This window comes from Anser brachyrhynchus (assembly GCF_964034855.1).
Source record: "Anser brachyrhynchus genome assembly, chromosome: 1".
NCBI classification, from domain to species: Eukaryota; Metazoa; Chordata; class Aves; order Anseriformes; family Anatidae; genus Anser; species Anser brachyrhynchus.
In genome coordinates, this window is record NC_137694.1 from 86985996 (window position 1) to 87008880 (window position 22885).

The following is a 22885-nucleotide window of genomic DNA, read 5'->3' on the forward strand; positions in this document are numbered from 1 at the left end:
GTTGTTCCACCACATCTCATTGGTTTCACAGATTTTAACATTTTCTCATCCCAGTCCTTTGCTGTCCTGATGATATTTTTTTTCAATGTCTTTGCGTTCCAGCAGCCTTTGTGTGCTGTAAGATGCCATGAGGTACAGAAACATCAAAAAAACAGAGTTTTCTTTCCAGTAGAGGCGTCTTTGCTCCAGAACCACTGTGGGATTTGAGGGGCCAGAGGCAGAGTCTATGGATCCTGATGGTTCCTTTGCCCTAGCTGAAGAACTGCTCAGGTTTTTTAGTAATTAACACTAGGATCAGGAACTCTCTTTGTGTACGACTGCACTGTTTTCAGGACCTTTTCTGAAATCCTTGCCTTTCAATGACCAGTGTAAGGAATTTTTCAGTAGCCAGATACCATCCTGGAGCCATCTTATATGGCTCAAAACAGTTACTGTACTGACACTGGTAGACATAAAAAAAAAAAAAAAAATGCAAATTCATCTACATTTGTAACTGTGAATATGAATAAGGTGTTCTCATTTCTTTTCAGCACATCCACACATGCTCCAGGTTCAAACCCAATCTTTTAAATATCTAAGTTTCACCATATCACTTCTTTTGGGCAGAACAAAATATTTTGTTACAGTGAGATGGAATCTTTTTATTGTTGATGTTCAAGTGTTTCTGAAGATTTTTACAATCATGTAATTAAAAGGAAACTTTGTACTTACAAGGGTTTTTTTTATGTTAGAGGGAGGGAGTTGGAAGATGTTACATGCTGATATTGCTGATTACATATTCTCTTCACCTTCTTGTAAAGCATTGCGTGTGAGAAGTTTGTCCAGAACATATAAATTCAGGAACTCTATAAAAACACATATATGGTATCTGCTCTTACATGAAACAGATTCATTCTTGTGCAGAGAGCTAACCATGTTCTTCTTAGAACTCTTTAGATTTTATATAAGAAATATTTTGGGTCAGATAAAATCTCCTGAGATTTTTACCAGTGTGTATTGAGACAACCTTGAAGGGGGTGTGTGGGGGGGGTGGGGTGACACAGACCAATATGCTAGTAATAAAAAACAATATTAATATTCAGAAGCCATGAATGCAAAAACTGAAACTAATTACAAAAAACTAAATGTGAATTAAAATTTTAAAATATTAATAAATAGTCTGTCTACATACTGAAGAAATACAAAATGCAAATAAGATAATAGGGGAAAGTGGTATTTGTTTCCTTCTAAGTCTTGCTCTGAAGTTTTTAAAATAAAATTAAAAGGAAGGCTTCTAGCCTTGTAAACAGCTCGTTTTCTAAGGAGCAAGAGAGATCTTGGTTTTGTTTACTTGTCAAACTGGCTGTTACAAAGCTGCTGGGTTCTTTTAGCTGCTACCCATCCCATATGCAGTGCTAAGATTGTCAGTGATCACAGCAGGCCTTGAGAGGAGAGGTGGGGATGTGCTGGTGGGAGCTGAGTTGAGCCATGGGGCAGTGTCACCTGGGAACCAGCAGTGGTGTGGGACCTCTTCTAGTACTGGCTGCTTCTTGTCTTTCCTGCAAGAAAAAGACTGGGAAACTTGGTGCAATAAGATGGCACTGCTGTTTTTACTTTTTTTTTTTTTAGGGTCAAAGAACATCATTCAGAAGATCTGCAGATGATCAAGAGATTTTAATATTGTCATCCATTCTGTTTCACCACCCTCCTGCTTTGAATGAATGTCTTTTTTTTTAAAAAGCAAAAAAAAAAGGCAGTTATTTCAACATAAATGATAGGAAAGGGCAAATATGCTCCCACATACACAATGTTTCTGTGACTATATGAAATATTTATGACTGTAGGGAGATTACTATAGGATAGAACCCAGGAGAATTTATTTAAATCACAGGAAAAATAATAAATGTTTATATCATACATTACTCCCTTCAACAGAGAACAGATGTAGTTACAGGAGGTGAAAGGACCAATGTTTTACCTTTGTAAGGAGTAGAAAGCATTCTGAGGTCAGCTTATGAAAGATACTGCCTTTTTTTTTTTGCCTTTATGAATGTTTTTAACTAGAAAATGCCACACTAGAAATTGGAACTCTTTATCATGAACAGACTATAGATCTTAGTCATGTTTCTTGCAAATACTTAGTCACATCTGTCAATCATATTAATTAGAGTAGTAACCAGAAACTATAACTTTTTAAAAAATATTTTCACCACATTCTTTCAGGATAGTAAAAGGAAATAGAATAACCTAATGAACATTTTGAATGGGCAGTGAATTGACTTCAAATCATAGATTATAGGGTTAAAGGTAATTTTAGGATGCCTTGAGGGAAGATACAGAAGAAAATGACAAGATAAACTTTGTCTGCATTTCCTGAAAATTGCTTATTTTGCATATTCTTAAAAATTTCTGGTGACGGAAAGTGGATTTTTCTGGCTGCAGTTTTAGTCCATTCTTTTTTCTTTTCCTTCATGGACATTGAGGATAAATTATTCCTTCTATCTCTGCAGAAGCTTTTAATATACTTGAAGACTTTCACAGTTAGCAGCCCCAATTTGTTCAAGCTTTCCTTGTACATTTTGTATCTTAGACCTCTGATCTTCGGGAGCCTCTGCAAGTAACACACATGTTTCTGGTGGGCAGTCCCCAAGGCTGAACCCATTACTACAGCAAAATAGATGAGTGCTATGAAACACAGAAGCAGTACAGTTTATGCTGCCATCTATAATCCTGCTTTGATGGCCACTTCTTGCCAGAGAATGACACTGATTCATGTTCTTTCTGTGATCCCGTTATATCACATTTTTCTGCAGAGAAGCTTTTTAGTAGTTGGTTCTCCACCCTGTATTTGTGCAACCATCATTTTTCCTAACTGTTGCTGACTGTGTGGAATGGTTTTCTAAAAAAGAAAAACAAAAAAACCCCTTCCAATATACAAGACGATTAAGATAATTTTAAATCGTGTTCTCTTGTATTGTGCTTTCTGCCTTTTCTATATATTATATTCCGTATATTATAATACTCCAGGAGACCTGCTCCATTCTGTCACTCAAAAACTACTAGAAGTGTTAGTAATGGGTAAGTACTGTGAAGACAGTCCAGTAAAAGTTGTATGTGTTGATCTATCTAGACTGTTTCCCTTAAACTGATGCCTCTGACTTCCTCAAAAGCAGCACAGGGCAGTGTGTGACATTTACTAGTGTCCCGCTTACAGAATGGCTAAGGTCAGAAGACCACCTATCTCACTATTAAAAAAATTGTATAGGCATGATGTAACTGGTTCTTCATGGTTACTCATATTCTTGCTTTCCTGATAGTTCTGAAAAATTGTTTGATTGTGTTGGTAGTTTTTAGGGGCTAGGTTAAAGTTGCTGTATAGCTTCTACCAAATTGTCTCAACAATATATGCTATATTTGATCTTTTCCAATTTTCTGGAGTTTGTACCGACTTTCTAGACATTCTCAAAAACAGTCATTAATGTGAACCAACTTTCAAATGTTTTAAATTCCTCAAAACTATCAGGTTCATGCAGTCTGTAAACAAAGCATAAGTTTCTCTAAGCTTTTCCTTCTGAGCTGTAGCCTTTTTATGCTGACCTCAATTCTCAATTTTTGTAGTGAAGACTAAAGCCAAAGAAGATATGTGATACTTTAGCTTTCTGGGCAACTTTGGTCACTGTTTCTCCTCTCTGAAGAAGCAGTTGCTTTTTTTTTTTTTTTTGCCTTACTCCTTTTAGTGTACTTCTAGAATGTATTCTTGTTATTGTTTGTGCTCTTTGCTAGTTAACTGTTTCTTGTTGCTTGTATATACGCTACTGCTATCCTTTTATTCCCATCCTTAGTAATTGAGTCTGGCTTCATCTAAAATGAGGTCAATAAAGAGCTTGTGATTTAGCCAGCAGGGGTCTAATTAATTTTTTTTGTCCTTCCTTTACATTGGGTTAGTTTCCTTTTGTTCCTTTGTTAGAGTTTCTTTACGGAACTGTTAGCTCTCCAGAGCTTCTTCAGGTTTATCTCCCCCCTATAAGGCCTTCCAATTCTCTGAATATATTAGTCTCCTTCATGAAACTCATTCTTTTTAATTTGTTGTACTTTATCCCTTTATCCCTTCTTGTCTAAGAATAGACGATCCTGACAGTTATGGTCTGGTTTACCAGTTTTTCCCTTCTTGGAAAGACGTGTATTTAAAACAATCAACAGTTTAGTTGTCTCTCTACTTTGTGATGAGTGGTGGGGGGTGGGAAGAATCTCAAAAGTAACTTTCAAAACTATACTGATCTCTCTTAATACTCAGCAGCTCACAGGGTTCAATGCCAAGCTGAATATGCGGTTTCTCAGGCTTTGATAAATTCCTTGTGTCTGAAAAGAATACCGAAGACCTCAAGCAAAGCATGGCCCATGGCCTTCACGGTTTGACATGGTATTACCAAGCAGAGATCCTACAAGATACTTTAGACAAATATCTCCCTCTTTTTCATTCTCACACAGTCATTGTACATGGTATTCTTATTTTATTCTGTATATTCTTTTATTTGGACGAGCTTATGAAATTATGCTAGTTGATCTTAAAACTAGTAAGTTATATAGTGACATCTACAAATTTGTACAGTCCCAATTGAAAATTTCCATGTGTGTTCCCTACATACGCTTACCTAAGAGAAGATCTTTTTTCTTGCTTGCTTTACTCGTGTATACACACACATCGTCCTATCCAGTCTTCAACAGAAATGGGTCAGCAATAAATTTCTATCTCTGGCTTTTACGGAAGCGGCACCTTTTTAAAATATTTTCTCTTGACTTCTTTCATGCCAGGTTGCCAACTGATTTAGGTAGTGGAGCACTATGGTCAATTGAATCCCCCAAACTCCAATATTAAAAGACAAAAGGGAAGGACCTTTGGGGGCAGCAGAATAAACTGAAGTGTTCAGGAATCACCAGTAATTCTTTCTCAAGAAAGCAGAAAAATGCATTTACAGTCTTACTTATTTTCTGTCTATGCTCATTACAGACTTTCCTTCATTAATATTACAGACTTTCCTTCATTAATCTTACAGCATTTTGGTTGCAAAGATATCGCCTAATTTTTTCTAGATGCTTTTGATTCAGAAACACACTGGAAAAAAACACATTTTTTGATGTGGTCTTTTGTTATTTAAGGATATTATTTTTCCTCATACAAAAAAGAAACCATAACATTTCTTAAATGAAAATGAATTTATCAGAGATATTAATAAAGCTAAAACAGTGGTCAGCGTCAGAAAGCTCTGTAGTTCATTGATTGAATTGTAAGTATAGTTTCAACTTATTGCTGAAATTTTCCTGTCTTTCTTTCTAGATTTTCCCTCTAGATGTACTGGTGGCATAATATAGTAAAGGGTTGTTCATGTCTGGTAGGCTTCTTAGAATTTGTTGGTCCAATTTTTTGGTGGATAGATTTTTCATGTGGATATTATACAGCCAGCACAGAAGAGAGCACACATGCCAGTCTTGTTTTATATTGAATTTTGGCATTGTAAAAGCTTCTTACCTTAATATGGACACTTCTAAAGGTGTTTCTATACAGACAAAACAACCTCCAAATGACAGCACAAAAGCTTCTAACTTCTGACTAACTTTGCATCAAAAAGTGTTTAATTTCTGCTTACTCATCTCAGGTTGGAGAGCTTTTCTTATGCATTTCCCCTAATACCATTGCTCATGAACAAGTGAGGTCTCTACACTTCTAGTTTTATGGTAGAGATATTGACAGGACAGTTCAATGCATTTTTTACATTTCCATAAGACTTTCTCATAACTGCTGCAAAGGCTTTACATGGCTTCCCTCACTCCCCACCCCATTTTGGTCTGATTGTCTTCGGGGCTAGTCATATTACCACAAATTGCTATTCTGGAATTAATAATTAATTCCTTACTTCCTTGTAAATCTTGGTCCCTATTATACATATGCTTTTATGTTAATGCTTAAAACATGATAATATTTTTCAATGGTAGCAGTGATTGTGACAAGTGCTTTCTCTGTTGGAGAGATGTAATAGTATAGGACGTGTATTTCCTGCAGGCACTGAAACACACATTTTCTGACACATCAAGGCTGCAGCTTATAGAAGTTTCACACTAACCCAAAGTTTCCAGGAGATAATTTCTCTCTGTGACCCTAGTGCAGAGTGCAGATACCTTCTGATGTTTTTTCAAGTCCATGTGCATCAGCTGAGAATGAGGGAATATTTGATGACTTCCCTTGAAACTCCATCCTATTTATAAGCCTGATAAATTGGATGAGTTTTCAGACAGGCCATCCCAAATCCTTTAAGATGGAGCACGATGTTGTAAAGGCAGTGTCTATACCCGTCCAATCCTGAAAATGATAAAGCATAATATTAAAGTGTATGAGTATTCATTTTTTTCCTACAGTCAGTAACTGCTGACTCAAGGCACGAATAAGAAGTACCCCTTTCCAAATGTGTACAAACAGAAGCTTTATTTTCATTTATCCTTAATATGCTCTTTGTCTATGCCAGTGCTTTCTTGGAGCAAAGGCATCCTATTTAGCCACAGCTTAGCAGTGGCAGTGAGGAAGCATTGGGAGGCCCTTTCCTTTTATGGGAAGTCTAAGTCTCAGAGTTTGTGCTTTGGGGATAACTAATTCTGAAATCTAAGCTCTCTGAGGCCTCCACTAGTGAGGCAAGGCTTCACTGTGTCATGTAGGAAATGAATTCTAGGGCACCCTTGAGCAAGAATGCAAAGTGTCTGTCTGCATGCTCTTGAGTACAACCCTCCTTTCCTTTTAGGTAGCTGACCATGCTCTGGGAGTAGATAGGGGCAGCTTCAATGGTTTTGCTCCTGCGTCTCTACAAATGCAGAGCTTGCAGCTGTGACTCCTTTGCACGAAGGGAGCACACAAGGGGTTTGTGCCTTTCCATGCTCTTCTGCCTCCATTCATCTAGGACAAGACTCACTTGAGGGCCGCTTACGCTCTGGTTCATAGGATTCTCTTACAGAGATACTCTCCAAGCATCTAGGTGCTGTATTTGTGCATGCCAAAGAATTATAGTTATGCATTACAGCAGATGTTTTATGGTAGTTCTGTAATTAGCACTCTGCACTATTATGCCAGAGGCACAGATTTGATCTCTTGCTCTCTGAGCTGGCAGGGGATGGGAGTGCTGCTTAGGCAGTGTGCAAAACCCCAGATGGGCAGGGAAAAGGAATATTTTTCCGTTGCTCTGTAGTGGCCCTTACAGCTAATGATGATGCTATTTAGTGCTCTTATGCCTTTCGTTTAAGGATCTACAAGTGCTTTACAAACATTAAGTAAGACATGCTGTACCCAAGTGAAAAAGCCAGGACCGGATAGTGAGGGATCACTTCATCACTTACCTCTGGGCCATAACACAGCAGCTGTTCAGCAATGCAGGGCAAAATTACTTGACGTTTTAGGATGGACAGTAAACAGCATAGCTCTCAATTAAAACCACAGGGAAAATTGGTGTAGGCAGAATGCAATGGTACTTGCGCTTAGCCAGAGTGCTTCGTCCAATATATCTATTTTGAGGAATAATTGCTGGGTTTCTTAATCCAAACACACGTCTTCCATCAACACCAGCCTCTCCCTGCCCCTGACATGATGACGGGTCATTGGCTTAGTGATGTAGTGGGAAAGGTGCCATTCACTGACTGATTGGAAGTCTACAGGCTGGCACTGTGAATTGCAAAAGAGCCAGACAATCTAAATCTCTACCACTCAATTTAAGACTTCCGACAATAAATGTGGATTAAGGCCTTTGTGCTGTGGACATCAGTTCAAGCTTCCAAACCCATTTAGGAGCTCTTAGCAGAACTCTGTGTGCATTTTGGTATTTTTCTTCTTTTTTTGCTGGCTGCTTCTGGTATTTCCTTCAGACAACTTAGTCCTATAATATGCTTCCTGTGCTCAAATTAGCCGTCTTCTGATCTCAAACATTCAATAGAGTTTGCTTGGAAAACAGAAAATCTAAAGGCATTTGTTAAACCTCTTAAGCTTAAAGTTGTATGCAGGTTTTTGATTTCCCTTTTCTTTCATTTATCACATTCTTCTCTAATCTCTTCTGTGTCTGTCTTCATTTCTTTCCTCAGTTCATTTTTTTTCTTGTATAGGTTATTTTATTGCAACTTGTTATGGTCCTCTTTAGCTATAGGGCCAAAATAATTCACTTTGTTGTGATCTGGGATCAATGCAGAGACCTGTATTTTATCTTTTTTAATATCTGTAACAGATTTAGTGGCTGTCTTTATGTAACTGTATGTTGTAATCTACTGTGATTCAAATTACTTATGCTATTCTATATTTTTGTATAAAATTCCATAAACTTTTAAACATTTTTATGGTCAGGGCAACACGTATGACACTTGGGTGTGGAGATCTTCACTCTTCATTGCCGTGTGGATACAAGTGACTGTGTTAAATCTTTCTTTTTGTTATCTGTGCTGTTCAGCAAGTGCAATAACTGCAAGCAGGTTGGCATTTCCATCCTAAATGCTTGAAATTCAACTCAAGCTGTAGCTTGAAAATCTCCTGGATTTTCATCTCTTTATTTAGCTAAGTTGTTGACTAATTCTACAGAAACAATCAGCAATTACAGGGCATGGCAGAATTTGAGCCTGGGAACTCTGAATACTAAATGACAAATGTAGCCATTCAACACAGCACATCAGAATCATATTTCCATTGGCTACCACCAAATTTTCCTCTTGGGTGTATAAAGCCTGGTTAGGTGATCCAAATTGTACATGCTTGATTTGTTTTGATTATAATATGAACTAATATCAGGCTTGCTTTCTTCTGAAATAGCCTTGTTGTCTTCAGTGCAACATGATGATGCTACAGCTTTTCCTTTATTTGGCACCTAGCTTACTAGCATTGTGACCTGGTGAAAACAGAACACAGATGCTTTCTTTGCACATGGATGATTTGGGAATAACTCCATTGGAACCTCCTGTCAATTTTTCCAGATGACATCAACAATTGTACCAACAGCAAAAAAAAGTTCCTCTGCCAGGCTCTCGTGCAGAACAAACAAACACATGCCACTGCGACGCTAACCTTTCCTTTCTGTAGTTTTCCAGTTGTATGGTGCAGAGAGGTTAGTGTCTCCTTTTTTCACCCCTCTGCATGTGGCTATGAATGCATTTCTCTGTAAGGTGACGTGATGTTGTAATATTACAATGACAGGATATTTGCAGTTCTCTCCTTTCTTAGGAACAGTGGTACAATTACCTGGCAAAGTCCTGCCATACTTCTGCAAAAAATATTTCTAGACCCCTCTGAATGCAGGTATCTTTCATTGTCTTGTCTTTTTTGTGTTATTTTCAGCAAAACAGCTAAAAGAACAAAACCTGAAACTGCCAATTAATATATTGCCATACAGTGTATGAGCACATCTTTCCTGTTATTTCTCTTTGCTGTCTCCAACTGGAAAGCACTAGTCCGATAAGTACAAAATGTTTACATGTCTATCCTCTGATCATATCATGTGGAACAAACACAACGCTGGCTTGGTGGTAATTGCTCCTCTGTTTTGGTCTTATGTATCAATTCAAAATATTCCCTATTGAATGTAAATGAAGCTAGTGTATTTGTACAAATTTTTCCTCTCCTTCATTACAACACCTTTTGGTTCATTGGTTACACAATTCCATACCTAAATATTATATCTATTCGCCACATGTCCCATGCAAATACATCTGCAAAAGAGCTGCTAGTTAAGGCCTGTTTCCATGGATAGCAGATTATTTTCAAGATAATGCTATTGCTCTGGTTGGAGTTCTTCAGTTCGGGAGAACTGCTAGCATTTTGTTGTTCTTGAAAGGCATAAGAGCAGCAGCTTTTCTGGGAAGGTGTAACCCAGTTGTGCTAAGCTGCAAAGGTTTGATTCAACTTTACAGGGTCTGCTCATCAAGGCAGAGTATTTATGGGGGCCACAGGACTGGGGCTAGTGAGCAGCTGTTCAGTGTCCACCAGCAGAGACCCCTCCTGCAGGTGGGCTAGCATGTTGCTCTCATTCCTGTCCTAAAGATTAAGTAGATATTCTGGATTTCTGGAGGCTATAAACTGATATCAAAGACTGTCATGCTATCAGAGACTTCATGGTGAGAAAAAATGACAAAATTCCTTGTCAATGCTCGGAAGTTCAATACATCGACCTATATATCTCAGGGCTCTCATGGACTATGCTATATAAAAGTGAGCCATGTTACATGGGGGAAAAAAGTGAGCTATTATATTAGAATGTGACTGGTATATTAATATATGTGCATTTATTGTTTCATTGGTGCTATCTTTGAAATGCTGTAAAGAAATCTGTTGCAAATTTTTCTGACTTGTAGTGAAATGGCTTTTTTAAAGGTAATATAAAGAACGAGACAATTAAGGGTTAAATAGAATAAATGCAGTTTTTATTTATTTCAAGTTACCCATCTATTTGATTTCTCTCATGTTATTCTTTCACTTCCTTCCATGTTTATTTATATCTGGTTTAGAAGCCAGAGCTTCAGTGTTCTGGGCATTGCACAAATACAGAACAAAGGCAGAGCCCCTGTGACAGAGGCTTTGCTTTTTTCATCTATTTATTGTAGCCTGTTATGGAAAGGCTGCCTTTGACAGCGGAAGACAAAGATGTGTGCACCTGGAAATTAAATGGAAACTTAAGTTCCCCCCTTCTCCTTTCAGCCCTATCCAAAATAATTTGCTTTAACTTTAGGTGTAAAGAGAACAAACTTTCTTGGAATTTTTCAAATTCAATTATACAAGACATTTCATTCTCTTGTTTGCTTTTAGAAGAAAATAATTAGCAGACATTTCTCTTTTCCACATGGATCTTAGTATTCTGCAAAGATGATGACATTATACATAGGTAAACAACAGAGTGATTATCAAAAAGTCAAATAAAACAAAGGAGACTTTCCCTTGCTTTCAGAAACTTTTGGTACTCTGCAGCATTTCATGTGTAACAGTCTTTTCTTCTCAGATTAATTTCTGTTATTGTACATGTGGCTAAATACAGAGTAATCGAAGTAGTCTTAAGACTAGTAATTTATTTACGATAATTTTATTGGCCTCAATTCCCTTGTGATTGCTTTGGGTTTAATTTGTACTAAAGCAGCATGCATGTAGAAAAACAAGTTTAATGATTTTTTTATTATGGAGCTTTATTCTACAGCATGCTTTGTTCTTCACTATTTGGCAACAACTGTCCCTCCTCTTTCTACAGTTTGACTTAAGCTTCAAGTAGTCATTTAGAGAGATCTGATAAAGAAATTTCATCTCTATAGGTGCCGGCTGCTGATGAAGAGAACGATAGGTTTCAATACAGACTAATCTTATCTCAGGAGGGAAAATTCAGGAGGGGAAAAGCAATCTGCTCTTCACTGACAGATCGCTCGCAATTTACTTCCACTAGCCACCTCTCTCTTCCTGCCTAAACTGTCAGAGTGCCATGGGAGAAAAAGCCCTTTGTGCCTGTGTGCAGAAAGTGACTGTCATCACTGTTATGAATGGTATTTTACATAGGGCTTGTAAAGATCAGCAATTACTTCATCCTTCCTGCCTCTTCTTTGTGCTGGCTTCTCTTCATGCTGCAAACAGCTGAAGTTAGGCCTGTAGGACATCTGCTTCCCTGCCAAGCAAGTAACTCTAATGGGTTGCCTCTCACTCCATCTCCTTAGCTGTAGCCATCTCCCCAAATCTGTGGGGGAGAACAGCTTTCCCTTCTCTCATTGGACTGAGGTTTGTAACTCTTTGACTTGGAGCCCTAACTCAGGCTAAGATGCAGCTGCAGTTGTTGACTGCAGCTGCTGCTTCAACCCCCCACAAAACCCTGCTGGGAACTGAGAGTAGGTGGGTGAGAGAAGTGAATGGATAGCCTTGGGGGAGGAAGGGGGAGACAAGAGAAAGAAAAGGATGGGTGTTTTAAGGAGTTAAGGAGTCTTGTGAATGTGAGAGGCAAGAAAGTTGGGTGGGAACTGAAGTCGTGTGAAAGGGTTTGAAAATCTGTTATTTCAATATTTCCTTTCCTTTTCCTATTTGGTTAGAGGGTGGGGAAATAAAAATATTTCTGAAATGGAAAGTTTTTAAAAACAAAGCAACAGCAAAACCCACACCACAAAACAATTGAACTTTCAAATGCTTTTAAGTAGGTGTAGTGTAATAGCTGGCCTGAGTGGGACCATAGTGCCTTGTGAAAACTGAAATTAAGCTCTTGGTCTCCTTTGGTTGGAGATGGGTTCAAATTACATCCTCCATCAGCCACTGTAGTTTTGTGTCTCAGATGGTGTATTTAACAATTTAATTGGAGGGGCGGCTGTGATATATAAACGTAGATGCAGTTCAACAGGGAAAAGGCAAGCTCGGGAAGAAAGAAGCTACTTGATACCATGAGGTGTCATGGCAGCTCAAGAAGACAGAGTAGTGGTGGATACAGCCCAAAATGCAGTGACATGATTTTGTTTAAAAAAGCAACGATGTTCTGTTTGAGATCAAGTGGCCTCCAAAGCAAACCTTCCATCCTGAAACAAGAATACATAGAAAATTGGCATAATTGAGATTTTCCTGTATAAAGCAACCTAGTTAGGAAAGATACTTTGATTTCCACTGAATATGCTTGCCACAGTAAAATTCCTGGTCCTTGCTAGTCAGTGAGTCAGACAAGTGAGATGAATAGGGGTGAGTCAGGGTTTTTGTGACAAAGCAGTGAGTGAAGATTGATGCGATGTAGCTATCTCTGGTGGGTGAACTGGTTGTAAAATGAGTTTGTGTAGATAAAGTGTATTGTGAAAAATATGTGCCTGAATGACAGCAGGAATGGTGGCTTATACAAGAAAGGACAGTCCTTGTGCACAGTCAGCAAGGATTGTAATTACTCATGTTCCTAACTAGCACCTTTCCACATCTATTTTAAACCTTATGAGTTTTAAGCTAACAAGCTTGTCTGGATGCAACAGCCAGATTTCTGGTTTAGGTAGAACAGGAGCTTGTGTTTATTTCGTTTTCCTTGTTTCGTGCAGTTTATAACATGACACGAAAAAATGATTTACCAGGGTCTGCGTAGTAGAAACAGGAGATATTAACTCAGATTATCATATGAGTTTATTAAGAATTATACAGATCAGAAAGCAGCGTAGTGGACTTGGTAGTTAGGTGATGGTTGGGCTTGACTTTATGGGTCTTTTCCAACCTAAGTGATTCTGTGTAATAAAGCCAAAGGATAACAATTCTTTAAAACAACAAGCACCTTCGGGTTCAATTGCCTCAGATTAGAACTGTGAGATGTTAGCATAAGTCAGGTTCACCTAAAAGAATTATGATGGAAAAGGAGATTTAGCTTCTTGCTAAACAGCTTCTTGCTGTTTTTCTGCTATTATAGTGAATGTTCTCAATCCTATTGTTCTTTCGTTCATTTGCCTTGTATCTCTTTATGTTCTGTATATATTGCATCCAGTCTATGATGTTACCCATTCCCTTTTTAATAATTTTAGTAACTGTCCTTCTAAATGTTATTGTTTTAATTTCTCCAGAATTGTTTAATGTTGGTGTCCATGTTCTTAACTTGTTTCCAAGGAGACGTTTGGTTTGTCTGCTACAAATTTTCTGAATCTTACTAATGTGTAATACAAATATAATTATTTCAGAAGTCTTTCAGCAGCTGAAACTGATTTTCTTTAAAAAAAAAAAAATAAAATCTTGCTAAATGAATATGTGCTCACTTCTATAAAATACAATGACTACCTCTCTGCAGCAATGGCAAACATGCTATGAAATCTGGAGGTGGTGGGAGGACATCTTAAGCCCTCTCAACAAGTAAACTTTTTTCCCTCGAGAACAATAGGAAAACAAACTTTTCTGTATACTATTTTTAATAAAGCAGAGTTTCTGAGACCAGCAAAAGATGCACTTGCATCTGTTTTGTATGTACTACAAGTGTGAAAAAACTGTGGTGACACTTCTGGTCTAAAATACATTTTACTGCCTGTTCAAAAAATGCATGAACCACTGTAGCTGCGATACGCATGCCCCCGTGTTAAATTTTAGTGTCTTCTGAGATACAGCACTGAGGATGTACCTGTTCTGTCAGAACTGGCTCTACATGAGCTAACTCCAAAGTCAGAAGAGTTGAGGTTACTGTGTCTCCAAACTAGTGTCCAGAAGCAGTATAGCTATGTTTCCTCACTTGGGTACGGTGTCCATGGCATTAATTAATTGCAGTTGAACTTGAGGTGCTATAATCCTGCCTTGGCTTGTGCCGTCTGCGGTTACTGACATCAGTGGGTGCTAACCGGAAAGTCTTCGCACCATGCTCTGCTACATGATCTTGACATAAAGAGGAAGAGGTGTGTGAAGGTGCCTTGAAACTGTGTTGGGGTGCAGCACCTCATTTTCTTCTGTAAAACTCTGTATTTCCTCACTTGCCATTTCTCAGTGTGTGCTATCTCCTGTACCAACTGCTACCTCCTAAAAGAAGTAACAGATATTATTTCTTCAGGGAATATTGACTCCATGTCTGAAGCAAAAGGCTGAGAGCTTGAGACAGCATTTTCACTCCCAGTCAGTAGGTGATAAACCTGAAGACCTTTAGTTCCAAGTCTTTTTTGTTTTTTATTGACTCTATGATTTTGGGCAAAGCGCTAATCTCTCTATCATAAGGTTTTAGTCTGCAAAACTTAGAAGACTAATAATGTCTTTCTGAAGCTTGGGGGATTCTTCTTTTTGAGGGAATATGACTATTTTATGTTGTGTCATACTTTCCTATAAGTTCTGGCTGTTTATTGCAGTAACAGCAGGTCTCATGATATTTCATATTTTATTTTATCTTAACCTTCCAGCTCTTGCAGACCCATGACTGTATAAAAATTTCAGTTTTAGCTGAAATAAGCTTCTAGTCCTTGTGGTTGTAAAGAAAGAAAACCTTGTAAAAGCACTCCCTGAAGACTAAAAGAAAACTAGGACAGAAATGAAAAGGGCCCAAACTATGTTACTTCTTAAAATGAATAATATCTTGGAGTCTAAGCTGTGATGTCTGAATGCCAGGCTTGGCAGTGTTACATACTTGAATTGCAAGGTGGGTCTGTAAATGTTGAACGTGCTGCCAGGTTGATAATTGTCAACTGTTTGACTTAAACTCAGAGGCAACATTTCTTGATCAGACTCTAACTGAACAAAGTTGCAAGCAAGGGAAGCAAACATTAAAAATGTTTGCTTTCCTCTGCTACCACTCCCCCCTTCTCCTTCTGTCTCTCCACTTAGAATATTGTATCAGACAGGTTAGATGTAATGCTTTCTCCCTTTTTTTTTATTGCAGTTGTTCACTCTTACTGCTAATTAGAATTTAGTAGCACTAGTTTATCTTCAGCATTTAAAAATCTTTAATGTACAGGCACGTTATTCTAAAACTGCATTCAGGGTGAAGTTTGAAACATTGCAAATAGGAAAGCCACTGTACCTGTCCTGTGGGTGTCAAAGAAGCAGCTTTTGTAATATTGTCTTCATGGCATTGTTACTTTTTGGTTTTCCATTCTTTTTCAACCTTTTGTCTAGATTAGATCTTATATTTTTAGGTAATAAGTCACAAAAATGCCTCTACTTGTTCCACACTTCTGTGTCCTATGTATTATCGACATGACTATAGAAAATTTCACTTACCAGAACTTTAGTTAGGACTCACAAAACAGAGCAAATAAGATCCTGATATTTAATAAATTAAGGTGTTAAAAAAAAAAAAGAGGGAAAAACCCCAACCCACGTCTCACATACTTTGTTAAAAAGTAAAGGAGTATAAATGCTTTTGTAACATTGCCTTTTAAGCATTTTAATTTAAAGGGACAAATCCCTGTGTAGAATAAATTGAGTGTGTCCCCATTTAGATCAGTGGGGCTACACAGATTTCAAGCCATTTGGTATCTGGCCCTCTATTGGAAATGCTAGATTAAGTTGGAAAGATAAGTTCCTGAGATCAGTTCATTTCTAAAGCATGACTTTCATCTGGGAATCTGTAATGATCCTAAAAAATCTGAAATGCTCCCCAAAACATGATTTGCATAAAGAAAAAAAGTGTTTCTTTAGATCTTGGTGCTGCTTTTACTTGGGAAAGATATACATGAAGTAGTTTTCAAAATGACTGAAGCAAATCTGACAATTTATCATAATTGAAAGTGTCTTAGGAAAATGTCTTGGAGGCTCAAATTCCTGCTGAGAAAGGGAATGTCACTGTCAGTGACCTGTGGCTGTAAGAGGCACATGATCAAGACTTATTAATTACAACATTAAATGCCAAATATGAGGTACCACAGACATTTTATTGGATGTGGGAACTAATCAACTTGCTACTGAAGTAATTCAATTCTGTGCAGGTTTATTATTCAAGCACTTTAAAGCTCAAGGAATGACGGCTGATATATATGAGGGAAAACTAAGAGAGACAGCAATAGTTCCTTTTAATTGTATTTATTGTATTGAATAAAAGTGATATATAGCTTTCTTCCTTAGTCTTGAAGTGATTTGTCTCATATTTAATTATCATTTAAGTATCAACGACTGGAATAGAAAAATAACAGCCATCCTGAAAAACATTATAATCTTCAGAGAACTTTTGCTCTGCAGGCACCCAAGTGAGTGGTCTGCAAGGTAAAGGTATTAAGCTAGACACCTCCAGTACCTGCAAGCTCCTATAGATCTGCTCAGGCTGGTCTACCTTGCTGAGCAAGGAAGCTAGTGAGATGAAGTGTGTCCCCTCTGTGCTGTCCTAGGCAGAAGCTGCCTTGGTTCCCTCCCAGCCAGAACTCCCTCCCCACCCCCAGTTGTACAGGGATGGGATCCATGTGCTGAATGAGCCAGTTGGTCTGGCAAGCTGGAGCCCCCTTTGTCAGATGAAACCATTTTCCACGGTCTATATGGTGAAGCACGTTGGGTTGCATCAGTTACAAATGCAAAAACCTTTTCAATTGTGTTTCTCTGCAGGTACAAAGATAATTTTTTAACAGAGGACAAATGACCATTTTAGTAGCACAGGATTCCCGATGGTAGATTTGTTACAGAAATGCATTCCTTGGCATGCGTGAGAATATGTATTTTAATGAGTGAAAATGGAAAGACTCATGTTCTTGAGTGATGAACTAGATGGTCTCCACAGATGATGCATCTCCCTCAAATGGAAATATTATGACTTTAGGATAGACTAAACAAGAAAAATAGGTGCTTCCTCACTTGTCAGGATCTAGATGGTTATGATTTGAATTAGTTAAAAACTATATTATTTGTACTTGAAGTTTGAAAGCAAGGTATGCCATTGGCTTGGGAAAGAAACTTAGCAGGAGAATACACATCTACTTAGCCTCTAAGGCTGAAATTTTATGCTTCTTTTTGTGAATTTTGTTTTTGAATTTGAAATGCAGATTTTGCTTACGTTTACCTTGAGTTCAGTTGTCAGTTGAACATGTTGATACAAGTATTAAAACTATTGTTACAGAGTCAGTTGGGGGTCCTTTCTTACAGTAACTTGAAAATATCCTAGTTATTTGTCTAGTAGGACTGATGTATTTTCAATTTTTATGAAGCTGTAGTGAGCCCAGCAATACCAATGAAATCAATTTATTTTATTTTTATTAACATTATGGCTGTTCAAGTGGACATTCTATCTGAACAAATCTGCTTTCTGGCCAAATGTTTTCTAAAACAAAAAAGTGCACTATTTTTAGATTTTTTTTTACTGTTTTCAAACTGGCTTGAATCTTAACACGTGTTTAGAACACTTGTACTCCTGCTTGTGTGTACAATGGTTTCCTGACTCATTCCTTGTGTTAGTATCTAAAGCCTTGACTGTGAATCAGGTAAGACTTGGGAAAAATCACATGTTCACAGCACCATTTACAGTTGCATGAAATTCTTGTGACAGTAGAGTCATGCTTGCACAGATTATCAGTAAGGGAAAAACTAGAGAACGATTTTAACTTTTTACATTTATTTTCTAACCAGAGGAAATAAGGTGCTAGCATATTTAGATAAGCATTTCACCTGTAGCTAACATGATAAACACAGAGATACCAACTAAATTCGGGGTTGGAATTTTATGCAATATGCTAGCAAGGGGAAGTGTGCCTACAGGGATATTTCTGTTACCCATTCCTAATGGGGCTTCACTTAGATAAAGCAACTGACATCATCTTCATAGAATGCCTTCTGACTAGGTCTAGCAATAAAAATACACAATAAATTTAATGTGGCTTGGCTGTCCTCTGACCAGTAAGTTATTCTGCCAGTTGGCTATAGGCAGGGGTGAAGAGTACATTGAGCTTCTTTAGTCTTGCTCCTAAGCCTTTTATTCCCTTAACATTACGCAGAACTTGGCATAAGTTAGTCTGCAGATGACTCACTGAACCTACGAAAATGCAGAACTGAGTGATAATGGTAAAAGCATAGGCACCACTAGTAATGTAAGCAGTCTTGCACTAAATTTAAGAATGTATTCCTAAACACATTTTCAGCATTGATAATGCATCAATATTGAAGATATGATTATCTACTACACAAGATTTTCCTTTTAAAAAGTGTTGTGTTTAAGTAATTTCTAGGCAAGGACAGTACTGGTAGGCTGATGATAGTGTTATGGAGAATCCTATTATGAAGCAAAAGTTTGTTTTGTGGTTCACTATAGCACTTTAATGTGTAAGATTATTTTTAAATGCAATATTTCCTTACAGCTTATATGCTTGGGTGAAGCAAATTACTAGAGAATTTCATCTTTACAGCAATCTATGGCAATAAATTCTTTAGATTCCAACTATGAGCATCTAATAAGTAAATTTCAAATCGAATTTGAATGAAGCAGACAGACATGGGTCACTCATGCAATCCAAAAATCCCTCTGTAAGACCAGCATCAGAACCAGAGTCTGCTATTTCATACGGTGTTAGTTTCCTTTAAATAGAAATTAAATAACTTCTGATTTATGCTGGTAATTTTTTGAGCAGGTTTGTACCCATTTGCTTACCTGGCTTACAAGAGGTGTATTTCTCCTCTGGGCCAAATGTTTTACTCCCTGTAAAACAGAGGTTATGGCACTAACACAAGCTGTTTTCTTGAGACCAAATTCTACCCACAGTTTCTTGAATGTAAATCACTGGCATTACACATGGGTAAGTGAAAACTGAATTTACCCTTGAGTGCTCAGTTCAGTTTAAATTATTTTGCAGCTTCCCTGCTGATGGCTAAGAAACCATCCAACCCCAGTAGTACAGCTACCTTGTATGCTGTATTCCCTCCACAAATGTAATGTGAGGGTTGTTTATAAGTATACATGCTTTAGTTTTGAATTGCTGTTGAAATTCACTGTTTTATATGTTACAGGTACCTTGAAAGCAATATCTAAAAGCTCATAATTAACCAATCCTTTTGTTCAGATAATGCCAAGTGGGATACATTTTCAGATAACAAGATACTGTATCTGAGTTGTTTTCTTCAATTTTTCACACAAATGTGACTGGTTTATGGCAGAGCTATACTAGTTAACATTTCTGCTTATCATCATTATTGCCAATGTATTAAATGTCTTGTGCTTCAGATCCAATCCTGTCGTGCTCTGAGTGCAAATAATTCAACTCCCCACTGTAAATCCTTTCTAATTAGGTTATTTTTGTCTTTTAATCTCTTACTCTGAGAGCCATTAATGATTTTGAACTGGGACATGTATAATTTGTAATAATTTAGCTTATCTGGCTTTAAAAGACCATTTGTTTTCCATTTAATCTTTAACAACCCTGTTTAGATTTAAGACTGTGTGCAGTGAATGCCAAAGGTAAAGACAATTTTGGTTACATTATGCAATTCTTAAAATGGTGTAGAGGCCTCCAGCTGTAAAGTTGATTATACCACCCATAAATGAATTCCAAAAAGACAATCCCATACTAAAAGAAAGAGCCCAGAGGGAATAGATGATAATGGTATGGTATGTTTGTTTGTTCATTAATTGCTATGCTGCTGTACCAAATACCAAACTTTATTATCTTGCCTGTTTGAACTGCTAGCTTCATCTTGATTGTCAGTGATGAAACGTCTCAGATTCAGAATTTGTTGAATCTAAGCTTTCAGAGATCACTGTCAATGGCAGCATAAACTAAACAATTTGCTCATAATTTACCTGGTTTGATTAACTATGCATAAATTTGTTTTAGTAGAAAACAATAGTGAAGTCCTTCAATTGCATATAAGAATATGATTAGTACATCAGACAGTAACTGGCAGTCTTAGTAGAAAGGCCAAGGATTTAATTAATTCTCAAGATCCTTTCACATCAGGTTGTTATATGTGGAATTCCTCTACAATGTGGAAAATGCATACAGCAGTCAAATAGGGCTAAAAATCCTTGTACGTCTGTCAGGTATTTTAAAATGCCTTGTAGAATGATTTTTCTATTTATTGTCAAGCCATAGATTTAAATGAAAAACTATACATCCTTTGAAACTTTCTGGAAAACAGTTTTCAGTGAAGAAAATGAGTCCTTTATTAGAGTTTATTTTACTCAGTAACCTCTGTAAAAAAAAAAAAAAAAAAAAAAAAAAAAACTGGGGAATTATTACTTCTTATATCATCTCTTCCTATGCATCTAAAAACTTTTCACTGCCAACACTTGCTAATAATTTATTTTTGCTGCTAGTTGGAATCAGGCATTAACTCTCCTACAGGAACTTGGAACATTGCTGGTCTATATCTGGGATCTTACCAGACTGGGTTTTGGTTAATCAATCTTTTATGGTAAGATAGGGTCATTTAAAGAAGTTGGAAAAATAATCTTCAATATGGATGATTCTTTACTAAAATGAGTTTTAGAAATATTTTCATAGCAATGTCAAAATCAGCCAACTAAATGATTGTTGATTAAAGATTTGGTTATATTTAAATGGAGTTTGGGTTTTTCTGCTGTTAAATACAAAAAGAGAAAAATCAGATTTTTTTTGGTTTTAGTCTTCCAACCACTTCTGCTCTATACAGGCAGAGAATTTACATATATGTGAAACTTTGAGAGCTACCAAGGGTGCCAGTTTACATAAAACAGCACTTAAACATATGTTCAATCCCAATAGAGTTCAAGTCCAGCATGTGCTGAGAGCACATTGTTTTGAGGAGAATGAGCTGTTTTCTGTTGTATTTGCCCATGACTTCTTGGAAAGGATAACTTTACACACCAGTCCAGTAGAAATGGTAAATCCAGAGCACCTTGATTACTTTTGATGTTATTTTTCTTAATGACCTATTTATGTTCATCTGTGGAGAATTCCATTGATTTCTGAATCATTGTAGTCATCACTGGAAATGTGAGATAAGTAGATAATACCTTGCAAATAAGTGAATGCAGGTTTAGATATTTACACTGTGTGTAAAACCAGATTTAACTGTAAAGGGAAACAACTTTTTTCTTTTTAAAAAAAAGGGGGGGGGGGAGGGGAATTACCTATTACAAGTCTGCCAAGTGTGGACCTGGCTTAAATTCAAGATGCTGTTAATTTCGTAAATGGCTTTGAGATATGGTGAGTTTGAACAGTGCATGGATCGTGACTGCTAGAAGCACCACAGTGGGGCCATGGGGATGGGGGTGACAGAAATCCTTGGGCTGCAGGGCAGTGTGGAGCCTCCCTAATGATCAGCTCTGTCCTGGAGTCCCCAGCGAGGTGGGCCAGGCTGGGGATGGTGACAGGTGACGGCCACAGCCCAGCCATCCCCAGGCACTGTCATAGGCCCTAGGCATTGCAGTATCTGGTCAGGCCCAGCTCAGAGCAGGGGCCCTAACAAAAAGGCCTCTCCAGAGCCAAGGGGCCGCAGGTGCATGGGGGACCTGGATGAGGCACATTCCTGGTCTTTTTCTGTTTAGCTGTTTACAGAAAGCCTTCTCCAAGGTTATGCCGGTGTGCTGTGTTGGAGCACACCCTGATCACTCTGGTTGTTTCCTGTCCAACAAAATAATCTCAGGTGTCTACTGACTCCTTCCCAATTAGCATGCGCAGCATAATGATCTGTCTGACCACAAGCCATTTTCCATGCAAAACTGGAGGGCTGGAAACTGTGTTAGTGACTTTCTGTGCTGGGAAAGGCTTGGAGAAAATGTTTGTAGGAGAACAAGTGGATCTTTTACTTGTTACTGTTTGCAAGTATAACCACAAAAGAGAAATTATCCCTAACCTTAAATCCATGTTCTTACAGTCTTCCGCTGGATAGCAAAACTGTAAGCTATCGTGCCAATCAATTCCTTCGATTTCCATGACTTTAGAATAGGAAAGTGGGAGAAGTTGAAACAGGAGTGAGAAAGTTGTCTTGTCAACAGAGGAGCCTGATGATTCTGGCTCATTATGGTAAGGAGATGGAACACGTGGGCACAAGGCTAGCTGTATATCCCAGCATTGGAGATCTGCTACGAACTTGGAGGAAGACAGGTTATGTTCTTCATGCTTGACAGTCCAGAGAAATAGAGCTGTGTTTGTGGCATCAATGGGTTTTTAGCCCTTCCAGCACTCTTGCATGCACCAGCAGGGCACAATGCTTCCTCTGCCACCACAGGCAATACCTTCTCCTTCTAAGAGGATAGATGTCCTCTTAAATGGTAGCCTTTACCCTACTTGAAATCTGAGAAGAGGCTTAACTACTGCCTTCTGTTCTCAGTAACTTAACAAAGAAATCAACTCTGGTTCTGAAAGTCTCCTTCTCATGCATGTTAAAATCCTCTGGTTTAATGATTATCTTGGGTCAGAGCTTAGCGTCTAAATTTGGTGAAAATAAGCAGAAAGGCCTTTCTTTAAAATAGGAAGAAAGGTGGCTTAAAAAGTAGACCTTAATATTCTAGAGTCCTTTTTTATTAACTACATATTTGAGGAAAAAAATCTTATGACTTATGTC

General features: G+C 37.7%; 1 long non-coding RNA gene across 2 annotated transcripts in view; it reads left to right on the top strand.

The window, feature by feature from the left end:
* Positions 1 to 22885, top strand: part of LOC308199748 — a 66963-nt gene that overhangs the window by 33074 nt on the left and 11004 nt on the right. The window contains exon 3 of one of the 2 annotated variants that reach the window (XR_013954906.1): positions 1609 to 2938. The exons of the other annotated variant lie outside the window; for it this stretch is intronic. This is a non-coding gene — a long non-coding RNA (uncharacterized lncRNA). Of the gene's footprint in view, positions 1 to 1608; positions 2939 to 22885 lie in introns of those variants that run through there. 2 annotated transcript variants of the gene reach the window in all.